Consider the following 13,660-nt stretch of genomic DNA (forward strand, 5'->3'; position numbering starts at 1 on the left):
TTTGCTTGGTGCGAAGCCAGGAGCTTTCATCCTAGAAATAACTTTTCCTGTCCTCCCTCCAATCTGGTCTGGACCACCAGTTGGCCTTGAGTACCATTTTTAAGGGACAAATCCTGGCCTTGACCGTTCTGTTTCGGGACCTTTTGGTCTCTCACAGTTGGGATCTTGGCCTGGTTCTCTTAGCTCTTCAAAAGCCACTCTTTGAACCTATCCGGGATCTTTTCCAGTCTGACCTTTCCTAGAAGGTTGCCTATCAGGTGGCTATCACCTCTGCAGGGAGAGTCTCATGCGTTAGGGAACCTTCCATCTAATTAGGATATTGTCCTTCCTTCCTTATATTCAACTTCAAAACCGCCTAGGGAAATTTCTCTTCACTGGACGTAGTGTACACTAAGAGTTTACCTTGCAGTTACTACCATTTTTAGAGAATCAGATGCCTACTGTGTGCTTCCTGAAGGTTCCTGCAAGGGTCTTCCTGCCTCTAGCTCCACCTTTGCTAGGTGGATCAAACGTGTTATCTTTAGAGCCTATAGTCTGGAGGATAGGGGACCTCCCGTCCTATTTAGACCATGTTCTACCAGATATGTTAGAGCCTCATGGGCTTTTCAATATCAGGCATCTGTTCCTCAGATTTGCAAAGCTGCCATAGGGGTTTATGTTCACTCAAACTGCTTTTGGATATCCTAGTTGTAATGAATAAAATTTTGCTAAGCCAAAATTCAGCCTTTCCTTTCAGTGCGAGTACACAAAATCCACCAAATCTACCTCTAAAGCCCTCTTTCCAAGAGGCTTTCTCGCTGCTAAGAGTGGGGGACGTCTGTTATAGTTTGCATTTCTCTGGGTCACAGACCAATGGTTTCAAAGGGATAAAAAACAGCATTCCAACCCCCCCCCCCCAACACTGCTTTCCTCTCTCAGACCAACCAAAATCTACTCAGACTGTCAAATTTGCATATTGCCCTGAACCATCTCTTAGCGCAGGGAGTAGTATTCCAGTACCTCCGAAGAACAGGTTCAAAGGATTCTATTCAAACCTGTTCAAGGTACTAAAATCTAGTGGGGGTATTTGTCCTATTCTACAGCTTCTATCAGGAAGACGGAATGTCTTTCTTTTTCTTGCCCTCAGGACATTGCAAGGGGCATCCTGCTTCAAGATCCACTATTGGTAGGTGCCTAAGACAACTAATCTCAAGAGCTTACACCCTAAAGGACAAAGCACCTCTCCTCTTGAATAGGTGCTCACTCTTTCTGATCAGTAGGAATTTCCTGGGCATTCTAACATCAAGCCTGTGTTGCCCAGCATTGCAAAGCCACCACCTGGTCTTCTGCTCATTACCCTTTCAGAGTTCTACCAAGTAACAAGGAGAGGGGCGCCTCTGAGTATAAATCATAAATACATTTTATTAAAACAACAATATCCACTCACATGGAAGTTGGAGAAGTTGCATTAGGGTCGGTTGGCTGGGCTGGAGAGATGCGGTGGAACTACAGGTCACAGCGGTTCCTGCAGGGCATGCCAGGTCCAAAGAGGATTAGTTCTTGCAGCCAGGTTCAGTCTCTTGCAGCGAACAGTCCAACACAAATCCTGCTGGGTTGGGAGCCAGGTTATGTCCCAGATGCACAGATAGGGGTTCCAGGGAAGGAAGGGAGAGATGTGTAGGACGCCAGAGCATCCGTTCAGCCGTGCTGCTGCTCACTGATAGAATGGTGTGAAGCCTCTAGGAAGGGAAAAAGGCCGGCCGAGCCGAAGATCTCTAGCGAGGCTTGGAGAGCAAGTACAGCGTGGCGCCCGGTGATGACGTCACACGCATGCGACGCGTTTCAGAATAGGCTTGCCATTGGTGGACGAATGGCCGCATTCCTTTGTCAAGCATAGGGAGAGGACACAGTGGGCTTATATAAGCTGAAAAGGGGGGGGGGGGCGGGGCTGGAAAGTCCGTGATTTGCATAAAAAATAGGTAATGGGCGGCATTAAATGGCAGGGGGGATAAAAACAAAAGGACCTTACAATGACATAGTGCAGAAAAAATAAAAGGGAGAATATATGTATATAATTTTACAACAGGGCTCCAATTAAGACAAAACATTGTGAATAAAACCAGATAAGGTAAGATAAATTCAGGAACAAGCATTTAAAACATTGTGAATAAAACCAGATAAGGTAAGATAAATTCAGGAACAAGCATTTAAAACATCATGAGGAAATAAATCATAAGGTACAGTGCAATAAAATAGATCAAATAAATATAAATAAATATACAGTAAATACAATAGACTGCCATAAGATGTTATGTATAGAGAGTGGGAGATGACTGTCAAGGATAGGGGATTAATAGTTGTAGTCTGCACCGTCTGGTGTGCAATATGGAATAAAACAATGTAAATTTAATTAATAAATTATAAATTGATCCTGGGACTATGATTACAGAGAATATGGAAATAAACACTGATGGATTTTAGTATTTCAGGGTAAGTGGGGGGAGGGGGGGGAGGGGAGATATGTACATATATAAATGTGTGAGGGGGAGATGCACATATATAAAAAAAAAAAAAAATAAAATAAGGGGGGGGTAAAAAAAAGGGGGGTAAAAAGAGGGGGAAAAAAAGGGGGGTAAAAAAAGGGGGGGTAAAAAGAGGGAAAAAAAATAAATAAATAAGGGGGGGTAAAAAAAGGGGGTAAAAAGAGGGTAAAAAAAAAAGGGGGGGTAAAAAGAGGGAAAAAAAAAAGGGGGGGTAAAAAAAAAGGGAAAAAAAAAAAAAAAAAAAGGGGGGTAAAAAGAGGGAAAAAAAAAAAAAAAAAAAAACCTACAACTGAGACAAAATTTCATGGTAGCTGTAAAGTGGTAAGAGGAAAGGTTGTTATAGGACTGTGGATATCTCTATTCCTTCATTGAGGCCGCCAGGGGAGAGTACATCTAAGCAGTATATCCAGAAAGTCTCTCTGGCGCAAAGCTTTTTGAACCGGTTCAAAAAGCTTTGCGCCAGAGAGACTTTCTGGATATACTGCTTAGATGTACTCTCCCCTGGCGGCCTCAATGAAGGAATAGAGATATCCACAGTCCTATAACAACCTTTCCTCTTACCACTTTACAGCTACCATGAAATTTTGTCTCAGTTGTAGTTTTTTTTTTTTTTTTTTTCTTTTTCCCTCTTTTTACCCCCCCTTTTTTTACCCCCCCCCCCTTTTTTTTTTCCCTTTTTTTTACCCCCCTTTTTTAACCCCCCCCCTTATTTATTTATTTATTTATTTATTTTTTCCCTCTTTTTACCCCCCTTTTTTTCCCCCCTCTTTTTACCCCCCTTTTTTTACCCCCCCCCCTTATTTTTATTTTTTTTATATATGTGCATCTCCCCCTCACACATTTATATATGTACATATCTCCCCCCCCCCTCCCCCCACTTACCCTGAAATACTAAAACCCATCAGTGTTTATTTCCATATTCTCTGTAATCATAGTCCCAGGATCAATTTATAATTTATTAATTAAATTTACATTGTTTTATTCCATATTGCACACCAGACGGTGCAGACTACAACTATTAATCCCCTATCCTTGACAGTCATCTCCCACTCTCTATACATAACATCTTATGGCAGTCTATTGTATTTACTGTATATTTATTTATATTTATTTGATCTATTTTATTGCACTGTACCTTATGATTTATTTCCTCATGATGTTTTAAATGCTTGTTCCTGAATTTATCTTACCTTATCTGGTTTTATTCACAATGTTTTGTCTTAATTGGAGCCCTGTTGTAAAATTATATACATATATTCTCCCTTTTATTTTTTCTGCACTATGTCATTGTAAGGTCCTTTTGTTTTTATCCCCCCTGCCATTTAATGCCGCCCATTACCTATTTTTTATGCAAATCACGGACTTTCCGGCCCCGCCCCCCCCCCCCTTTTCAGCTTATATAAGCCCACTGTGTCCTCCTCTCCCTATGCTTGACAAAGGAATGCGGCCATTCATCCACCAATGGCAAGCCTATTCTGAAACGCGTCGCATGCGTGTGACGTCATCACCGGGCGCCACGCTGTACTTGCTCTCCAAACCTCGCTAGAGATCTTCGGCTCGGCCGGCCTTTTTCCCTTCCTAGAGGCTTCACACCATTCTATCAGTGAGCAGCAGCACGGCTGAACGGATGCTCTGGCGTCCTACACATCTCTCCCTTCCTTCCCTGGAACCCCTATCTGTGCATCTGGGACATAACCTGGCTCCCAACCCAGCAGGATTTGTGTTGGACTGTTCGCTGCAAGAGACTGAACCTGGCTGCAAGAACTAATCCTCTTTGGACCTGGCATGCCCTGCAGGAACCGCTGTGACCTGTAGTTCCACCGCATCTCTCCAGCCCAGCCAACTGACCCTAATGCAACTTCTCCAACTTCCATGTGAGTGGATATTGTTGTTTTAATAAAATGTATTTATGATTTATACTCAGAGGCGCCCCTCTCCTTGTTGTTTGTTTTAGCTTGCTGGACCCTGCTTTTGGTTCCTTTGGTGGCCGCCCTGACTGACCTCTTGTATATACTCCCAGTATATATGCATGAACTTACACATGCATTTTTACAGTTTTCAGTTTCTGGACTAATCGGTTTTACTTTCAAGGTAACTGTGCTTTGCGCCTTTTTACTTGTATTAGAGTTCTACCAAGTGGATGCCCAATCTTCTGTGGATTCCGCTTTCAGACAGAAGATTCTTGCAGCAGCACTCTGTATTGGGATCTGCTAATCCTTGTTCGGCTGGTTGACACAATTCTGTTTGCTTTCTTATCCTTTGCTTGGGGACTTTCAAGGGCTATGACCTATACTGTATGATTGAGATAAAAGGAATTTTGACTTGCCTATAAATCTCATATCTTAGATTATAGTACAGGACACAGGGTCCTCTCCCCTCTGTTCCTGTTACACTTCGTTGTTTGCTACAAAACGAGGGACTTGGAGTGGGGCAGAGTTATAGGGGAATGGTCAGGGGTCTTGTCCTCAAAAAGCTTTGCCAGTGTGTGTCTGTACATCTGAAGGTACCAGCATATAACCCAGGGTTTAAGAATTTCAAGCCTTTATCCTATGCCGTAATCCATGATATGCAATTTACTGGTAGGTCACAGGTAAGTTTTATTTTTTTTCAAAATACATTTCTTTTCTCATTCATTAAGGGATACAAAAAAGTCCTTGACCTTCAAGTCATACTGCCTCCTATAGGAGGACTGGACGCTGACGACAAAAAAAAATCAAACCTGTAGGCTAGGCCTTGGTAACCCTCCTACCAGCATGCCTATAATTATTTTATTTTTTTTGTTAGTGTTCTAGGAGGATACGTGTGTGTGTGTGTGTGTGTGTGTGTGTGTGTGTGTGTGTGTGTGTGTGTTTATTTCAAGCTTTGTTTAGGTTAACCTCAGCCTGGCTTTGGGCTCTACTATGTCTGGACCCTGCTAGAATAGACATTGTAAGGCTCGTATGGAAGTGACCTCAGTGCACTGTGTTCTGGTGTGTGTGTGTGTGTGTGTGTGTGTGTGTGTGTGTGGGGGGGGGGGGGGGGGGTGATTTCCAAACCCAGTTCTAATTGAGTTAGCTGCACAGCTCTTTCCAGGACCAGATCTGCTAGCATTGCTCCGGTCCGTTGGGTTGAGCATCTGGAGATTGTTTGGAAGCATTGAATCACCAGGCTTATTCCAGCATTGCTGTTGGCCCTGGCTATTGCTTACACACTGTTCCATAACATCTGGTCACGTGTGAGTGATGACCGCCTTTTTTTTTTTTTGTGCCAGATTTTTGCACGGTTTTCTTTTGTTCCAGGTTATATTGCATTCCTTGTGCCGCAAGATCTTCGGTCCAATACCCTAGTGGAGAAGAGATTTATCCCATCTACTGTGTAGCAAATATGGGATGTCCTTTCCATTTTTCTTCTTTTTACATTTGGCTGTGGGACTTTGTACATCTTTTTGTTTTCATGCACCTAGAATGTATTTAGCAGATTTAAACCTAGCATTCAATTGGGCTTTAGAAAAGAAAGTAGGCACAGCTAGTACAGACTCCCTTCCTCTAACACAGGAACCAGCTGCAACAAATGTGATTCACACACCAAGAATCAAAAATCAAACGATAAGGCTCCATTGACACTAGCGCGTCTCCAAAGTTGCATGATTTCCAGTACGACTTTGGACCAACTTGATCCGACTTTACACTCAATGGATCTAAGTCGCACCAACGTGGTGTTTGTTAACCCCCCCCCCCCCCAAAAAAAAATATCCTGTTCCCTTAAAGCATGTTATACATCACAATGCTTGTGCTGTGTCATTTGGTCCCCTGTAACACCTGGCTGATCCTGCCAATTTCTACCCTCCCCACGCTGACTCCGATATATCAGCGCTGCTGAGCCCTGACATCAGAGTCATCTGTACATGCCTCCATCATAGCCTGCTCTTTTGTGTCTGCGTCTCCCTCTGTCCTCTCCCCCCTCTGCCTGTCAGCTCCCCGATCCTCCCCTCCTGCTCTAAAAAAACAGTTGTTTTTTTCTATAGTTTCTTCCGATATAGAACATTAGGCCCTACAGTGCATCTCATTTATAAAAATATGCAGTATAATAGCTTGCTTCAGAAGGCTGTTTGGCGCTCACGTGACTGCCCGCCAGTCTCCTCTCTTCCTATTGGCTAACATCAGCAGGGGTTTCTGAGCCTCACCCTGCAGCTACCATATCGGGAGAGGAGACCAGCGGACAGTCAGCTGTGCGCCGAACGGCGCTCTGAAGTAAGCTATTATATCGCATGTTTTTATAAATGACATGCACTGCGGAGCTGAATGTTATCTATCAGAGGGAACTGTGGAAAAAAAAAAAAAAGATTTTCCTTAACAAGCACTTTAAGGTGCAGTTAGAAGCTGATTGGCTACCATGCATAGCTGCACCAGATTTTTGCTCTCTCTGGTTTCAGTAAATCAACCCCACGGTGTCAAGTAGCAAATGAATTGTCTTTCAATTAAAGTTTGCATTTATTTTAATATTACCCCTGCAGCCTAGTCTGAAAACCTCCTTTACTCGAGTGCCTACAAATGATGTAATAATTGTATAATGGCTGTTTGGAAACTCGTGTGGGTATTTATGAAAACACTGTAAGAACAGGAACTGTTTGTGGCTATGAAAAGTCAGCATTGGTTACCATTCTGTGAAGTGTCACATCTATGCTTATCACACACACACAGGTGCTAACCAGCTCCTCAGTCTGTTTCCTCCCCGAAAACCGTTAGTTTGACACTTATTGAGGCTGAGGAGGAAGCTGATTCTCCACCAGACAGTCCGTTGTTACAGCAATCACTCATTTCTTTGTCTGATTTCATTATTGTACTATGGTGGTTCTTTTTTTCTTCTCTGAAAAACACTCAATCCCCATACTTGGTGGGGAAGCTGAAACCATTTAAGGATCAGCTTTGCTGGTGGAAAAAGTGATTTTTTTATTTAGAGGATTGCAGTGTGAGCTGACATTGTCCATGATGTTAACCTGCCTGTTTAAAATAGCAGACCTAAACCCCATACACTTACCCTATTTTTTCCCCAAGCCCTCACTCTCCATCACAGCAGAGAGGCCAAACCCTGTGTGACTCAACTCCTCAATTGACAGTATTTGAGCCTGATCTTTGGCCTCTAAGACAGAAGCGCTGCACCCTGGATGTGGAGAAGGTCACATGTTGCCCCATACCCAGAAAAATGAAACGTTTCTTTAAGGACTCCAACAGAGTGGAGAAGTAGCATAGCAGAGGTGAATATCAATTTTATTTATGTCTGTTTAACCACTTACAAAATATTTTACAGCGCACACATACAAGAATGACATTTCCTGCAGGGCTAGTTAAAAACACCCGAACATATTCAAAAAATACGGGGGTTTGTTCACACTATATGGTCATATAGTGCTAAGCCCACTTACTGCGACAAAGTACCCCGAATTAGTGGGTCGTACACTAGTAATAGAATGGAAGTCTATTACTAGTGTAGGACCCACTAATTCGGGGTACTTTGTCGCAGTAAGTGGGCTTAGCACTATATGACCATATAGTGTGACCAAACCCCCGTATTTTTTGAATATGTTCGGGTGTTTTTAACTAGCCCTGCAGGAAATGTCATTCTTGTATGTGTGCGCTGTAAAATATTTTGTACTGTTTGTAGGTCTTATAGCAGCACCATCTTGAATTTAAACGCATTGTATGGTGTGTCCCCCAAATATGTTCTTGTTTAACCACTTAAGGAACGGAAGGATTTGCCTCCTTAATGACCAGGCCCATTTTTTTGCGTAACAGTACTGCGTCCCTTTGACTGACAATTGCACGGTCGTGCAACGTTGTACCCAAACAAAATTGACGTTCTTTTTTTCCCACAAATGGAGCTTTCTTTTGGTGGCATTTGATCACCTCTTCATTTTTTTGTTTATAGTGCAAAAAAAAAAGACTATTTAAAAAAAACAAAAAAAAAAAAAAAAAAACAATATTTTTTTACTTTTTGCTATAATAAATATCCCCAAAAAATGTAAAAAAAAACATTTTTCCCTAAACGTCTTTCAGGACAGTACTTGAGAGAGTGACTCCTCCCCTTGCAAACAGGAAACACCTCTTCCACCAAACTTTAAAAGGAGGCTCCTTTCCACACATTGTCAGTTTTTGTGTTTCCTCTGGAGGGAACACTTCATGGGGAAGTCAGGGCTCTCAGGTGCTGTCCTGGGAGCTCAGGTTTCCTGTGTTTTCACCAAATGCTTTTTTACCTCATGAGAGCTGTTCCTTCCATTGCACAGCTGAGGTTAGGTGCTGCTGGCTGGGCTCCCTCTTCCTCTTCATCTGGGCTCAGGGTGAGACTGACTGTCGTGGGTATCGCTCCTAGGCGGCGGCAAGGTAGGCGGTGGCCGTTTATTGTGTTTTTTTCTTCGGTCCACCGCCTGTTGCTTATTTCACCGCCGCCATCTTGGGGATGGCAGCGGGGCTCCATCCGCAGGAAGTGAGGCATCCGGGAAGGGGGCGGCGCCCACGGAACAGGCGTACGGCGTCATTTGCTCCAGAATTTGCAGAGGGAAAGGGGAGGAACGGGGCTGGTGCTTATTTTGCGGTTCCGGACTGGCGCTATTGGAGTCCGGAACCGGCGTTTTAGCCACACAACACAGCAAGCGCTCCACGATGGAATCAATGGCGGCAGCGAGTGGGACAGGCACAGGCACCAGCAAGGCCCAGGTAAGGGGCAGTTGTATACTGCCCTCCTTGTACTGCGGGGTCTCTCTCTATCTCTCTCTGGGCATGTGAGGCAGTTTAGTTCTTACTGTGCACCTGTGGTGAGCATCCTTGGAAAAAGGACAGGTTGTCTCACTGGGATGGTTTCTTCTTTTTGTCTTATGGCAGGCCAAGAGCTCTGATCCAGTGGCAAAAATGAAATGCCCTTCATGTAAATCCAAACTACCTGAAGGATGGAAGAAGACGTTATGTCAAGCCTGTATTGATTTGCTAGTTAAAGAAGAAGCTTCTTCGCTTGCAGCGACTTGATTGCATCTGTTAAAAAAGAACTTGATGCGACTATCCAATCATTTCGCTCTTTGCTAGCAAACCCATCCCTGAGTCAGCCTACCACCTCACAGTCCTCTCAAGGCTCACTTATAGTCCCGACGGTGGAGACTGAGGCATCTCCTACCCCAGAGGGACATTCCCCCTCTCAATCTGAGGATTCTGATGAGGGGGAGGAAGGAGAAAATTTACCTTCAAAATTTAAATTGTCTTTAGAACAGGTAGATGGCCTGTTAAAAGCAATCTATACCACACTGGGTCTGGAAGAGGAAAGAAAGGAGTTATCTCTGCATGATAAAATGTATGCAGGGCTCAGCGAGCACAAAAATCGCAATTTCCCAGTACACTCAGTTATTTCTGAGACTATTAAGAAAGAGTGGACAGAGCCAGAGAGAAAACCTTTCTTTCCCAAAGCCTTAAAAAGGCATTTTCCTTTTGATGAAGATCCAGCGGCGGTTTGGAACAAAAGCCCCAAACTAGATCCCGCATTTTCCCAAGTCTTGAGGTCAACAGATTTGGCATTCGAGGACATGGGGGTGTTAAGAGATCCCATGGATAAAAGGATGGACCAGCTACTAAAAATGGCATGGCAATCCATCATGGGAAGTCTTAAACCTGCCTTGGCAACTACGGTGGTATCCAGGAATATGGAGTTCTGGTTAGATCAACTTAAGGCCCATATCTCAGCAGACTCACCAAAACAAGAAATTTTTGATTCATTCTCGACTCTGTCTGCCGCTGTTGCATCTATTTCTGATGCATCAGCGGAATCAATTAAAATGACAGCTAGATCTGCTGCCTTAGCTAACTCGGCCAGAAGGGCTCTGTGGTTGAAAACTTGGCCGGGGGATGCGGCATCCAAAACCAAGCTCTGTGGGATACCGTTCCTGGGAGACTTGCTTTTTGGTCCCGACTTAGATGCGGTTCTGGATAGAACAGCTGATAAAAAGAAGTCTTTCCCTATCAAAAAGAAAAAACAGCCAGTTAAACGTTTTTTTCGTTCCCAAAGGGCTCAAGAACAAACCAAGCCCCAGGAGAAAAGAAAAAATTGGGCATTGCAGAAGGGAAAGGGAAAAGGAAATGTCCTTTTCCATCCTCCTGCAGCCTCCAGTAAAACGCAATGACTTGTGCGTACCAGTGGGGGGAAGGCTTCAAAGTTTCCTCCCCCTTTGGGCCAGCATGACAGAAAGTCAATATATTTTAGACATACTGTCCCAAGGTTACAGGATAGAGATCACCCGCCAGAAAGATTCTTTGTAACAAACTTACCAAGGGATCTAACAAAGGCCCTGGCCATGAAAAACCTTTTAAAGGATCTGAGGCACCAGAGGGTAGTGATAGCAGTATCCCCAGAAGAACAGGGTCAGGGCTCCTATTCACACATATTTCTGATAAGAAAACCATCTGGAAACTTCCATCTTATCCTCAACCTAAAACCCCTGAACAAGTCAGTCCTATACAAAAAGTTTTGTATGGACTCAATTTTCACAGTCAGGAACATTCTGATAAAAGATTGTTTTATGGCATCAATCGATCTGAGGGATGCTTATCTTCATGTTCCTGTAGCACCTCAGTCCCAGAGATTCTTGAGGTTTGCGGTGAATATGGGCAAAGAGATTATTCATCTTCAGTTCAGGGCTCTTCCCTTCGGCCTGTCGTCAGCTCCTCGTATTTTTACGAAAATAATGGCCGAAGCTCTCGCCCCTCTTCGACTCCGGGGGATTGCGGTAATTCCATATCTGGATGACCTCCTCTTTTTTGCCCCATCCAGGGAAAAGTTCCAGGTGGATCTGAACAGAGCCCGCAGTCATTTGGAGTCACTAGGGTGGATAGTGAATGTTCAAAAATCGAATTTCACTGCAGCTCAGCGAGTACTGTTTCTGGGTTACTTGATAAATTCGGTGGAGCAAAAGATTTTTCTCCCAGAGGAGAAAAAGATCAAGGTTCAGAGGGTAATAACGGCACTACAAACAAATCAACTGATTTCAGTCTGAAAGGTTATGTCGGCTCTGGGGACATTAACCTCTTCTATGCCAGCCATCCAATGGGCAAGGCTGCATTTCAGGGCTCTCCAGAGGTTCCTTCTAAAAACATGGAACCACAGGACAGAGAGTTTGGATATGAAAATAAAGATCTCCACCAGAGTCAAACGTTCACTTTGGTGGTGGAAAAGTCAGGTGGTACTGCAAAGAGGTCTTCTTTGGTCTTTTCCGGAAGGAAAAGTGGTCACAACAGACGCCAGTTTGCAGGGATGGGGGGCCCACATGGGTCAGGCCTTAGCACAGGGAACATGGTCCCAGTTCGAGGCCCAAAAATCCTCAAATTGGAGAGAGCTAAAAGCGGTTGCCCTAGCATTAGCTTTCTTCTCTCAAGACCTCAAGGCAATTAATGAGAAGCAAAGGCTTTTCAGAACATTTAAGTACTACATTGCTTTCCAGTAGGAAAAAGGTAACCAGGGATATTTACGCCAAAGTATGGAAAGTCTATGTTTCTTTCTGTCTTTCAGAACATAGGGAGGTTAAAGACCTAGTTTCAGTGCTGGAGTTTTTGCAAAAAGGTGCAGACAAGAATCTTGCGGTCAGCACTCTTAAAGTGCAGGTGGCCGCTTTGGGAGTTTATCTGGAGAGATTCTTATCTTCAGAAACTCTGATCATGAGATTTTTCAAAGCACTTTCCAGGTCTAGACCGGTCCCGGTGAGGCATTTCCCAAATTGGGATCTCTTGGTGGTTCTGCAAGCTCTGGCAAAAGAACCATTTGAGCCTTTACAGGCCATATCCCTAAAGAATTTAACTTTGAAAACGATTTTTCTGGTTGCAATTACTTCAGCAAGAAGGATCAGCGAACTGCACGCCCTATCAGTAAAAGAGCCTTTTTTGTCAGTTTTTCTTGATAGAGTTGTCCTTAAAGTAGATCCAGGGTTTTTGCCAAAAGTGGCAAGCTTTAGTAACAGGTCTCAGGAGATTACTCTACCAACCTTTTGTGCTAACCCTTCAGGTGAAAAGGAAGAGCAGTTTCACAACTTGGACGTAAGACGTATCCTATTACATTATTTGGAAGTAACAGGAGGGTTTAGTGCTTCAGATTCATTATTTGTTCTTTTTTCTGGAAACAAAAAAGGCCAAAAAGCATCAAAAGGATCATTGGCTAGATTGCTTAAGACAGCTATTTCTGTAACCTATTCTCAAATGGGTTTATCTTCCCCGCTGGCAATTAGGGCTCATTCAACGAGAGCCCAGGCCACTACATGGGCAGAAAGAGCTGGTGCCACCCCAGATCAGATTTGTAAGGCGGCTACATGGTCAAGCTACTTAACATTTGTCCGTCATTACAGACTGGATCTCTTGTCAGCAGGGGATCAGGCTTTTGGCAGAAAGGTTCTGCAGGCTCTGGTCCCTCCCTAGGGGGGGGTAAGTCTCTATTATCCTCTCAAGTGCTGTCCTGAAAGACGTTTAGGGAAAATTCAAGTTAGACTTACCGGTAACTTGTTTTCCAAGAGTCTTTCAGGACAGCAGCATCCCGCCCTATTGTTTTTATATATATATATATATATATATATACACTGTGACTAATCACATCTCGATTATGTTTGGGGCCGGAGGTTCTCTACTACTACTGACAATGTGTGGTAAGGAGCCTCCTTTTAAAGTTTGGTGGAAGAGGTGTTTCCTGTTTGCAAGGGGAGGAGTCACTCTCTCAAGTGCTGTCCTGAAAGACTCTTGGAAAACAAGTTACCGGTAAGTCTAACTTGAATTTTTCATCAGTTTAGGCTGATATGTATTCTTCTACATATTTTTGGTAAAAAAAATATTGCAATAAGCTTATATTGATTGGTTTAAAGTTATAGCGACTACAAAATAGGGGATAGATTTATTATAATTTTTTTTTTTTTTTACTAGTAATGGGAGTGATCTGCGATTTTTAGCAGGACTGTGACATTGCAGCGAACAGATAGGACACTTCTTTGGGACCATTGACATTTATACAGCAATCAGTGCTAAAAATAGCCGTTGATTACTGTTTAATGTCACTGGCAGGGAAGGGGTTAAGTGTTCCCTGGGAAGGGAGGTGTTTCTAAATGTGGGGGCAGTGTACTGACTGGAGGAGACGGATCGCTGTTCCTAATC

Source organism: Aquarana catesbeiana, linkage group LG03 (assembly GCF_042186555.1).
Source record: "Aquarana catesbeiana isolate 2022-GZ linkage group LG03, ASM4218655v1, whole genome shotgun sequence".
Taxonomy (NCBI): Eukaryota; Metazoa; Chordata; class Amphibia; order Anura; family Ranidae; genus Aquarana; species Aquarana catesbeiana.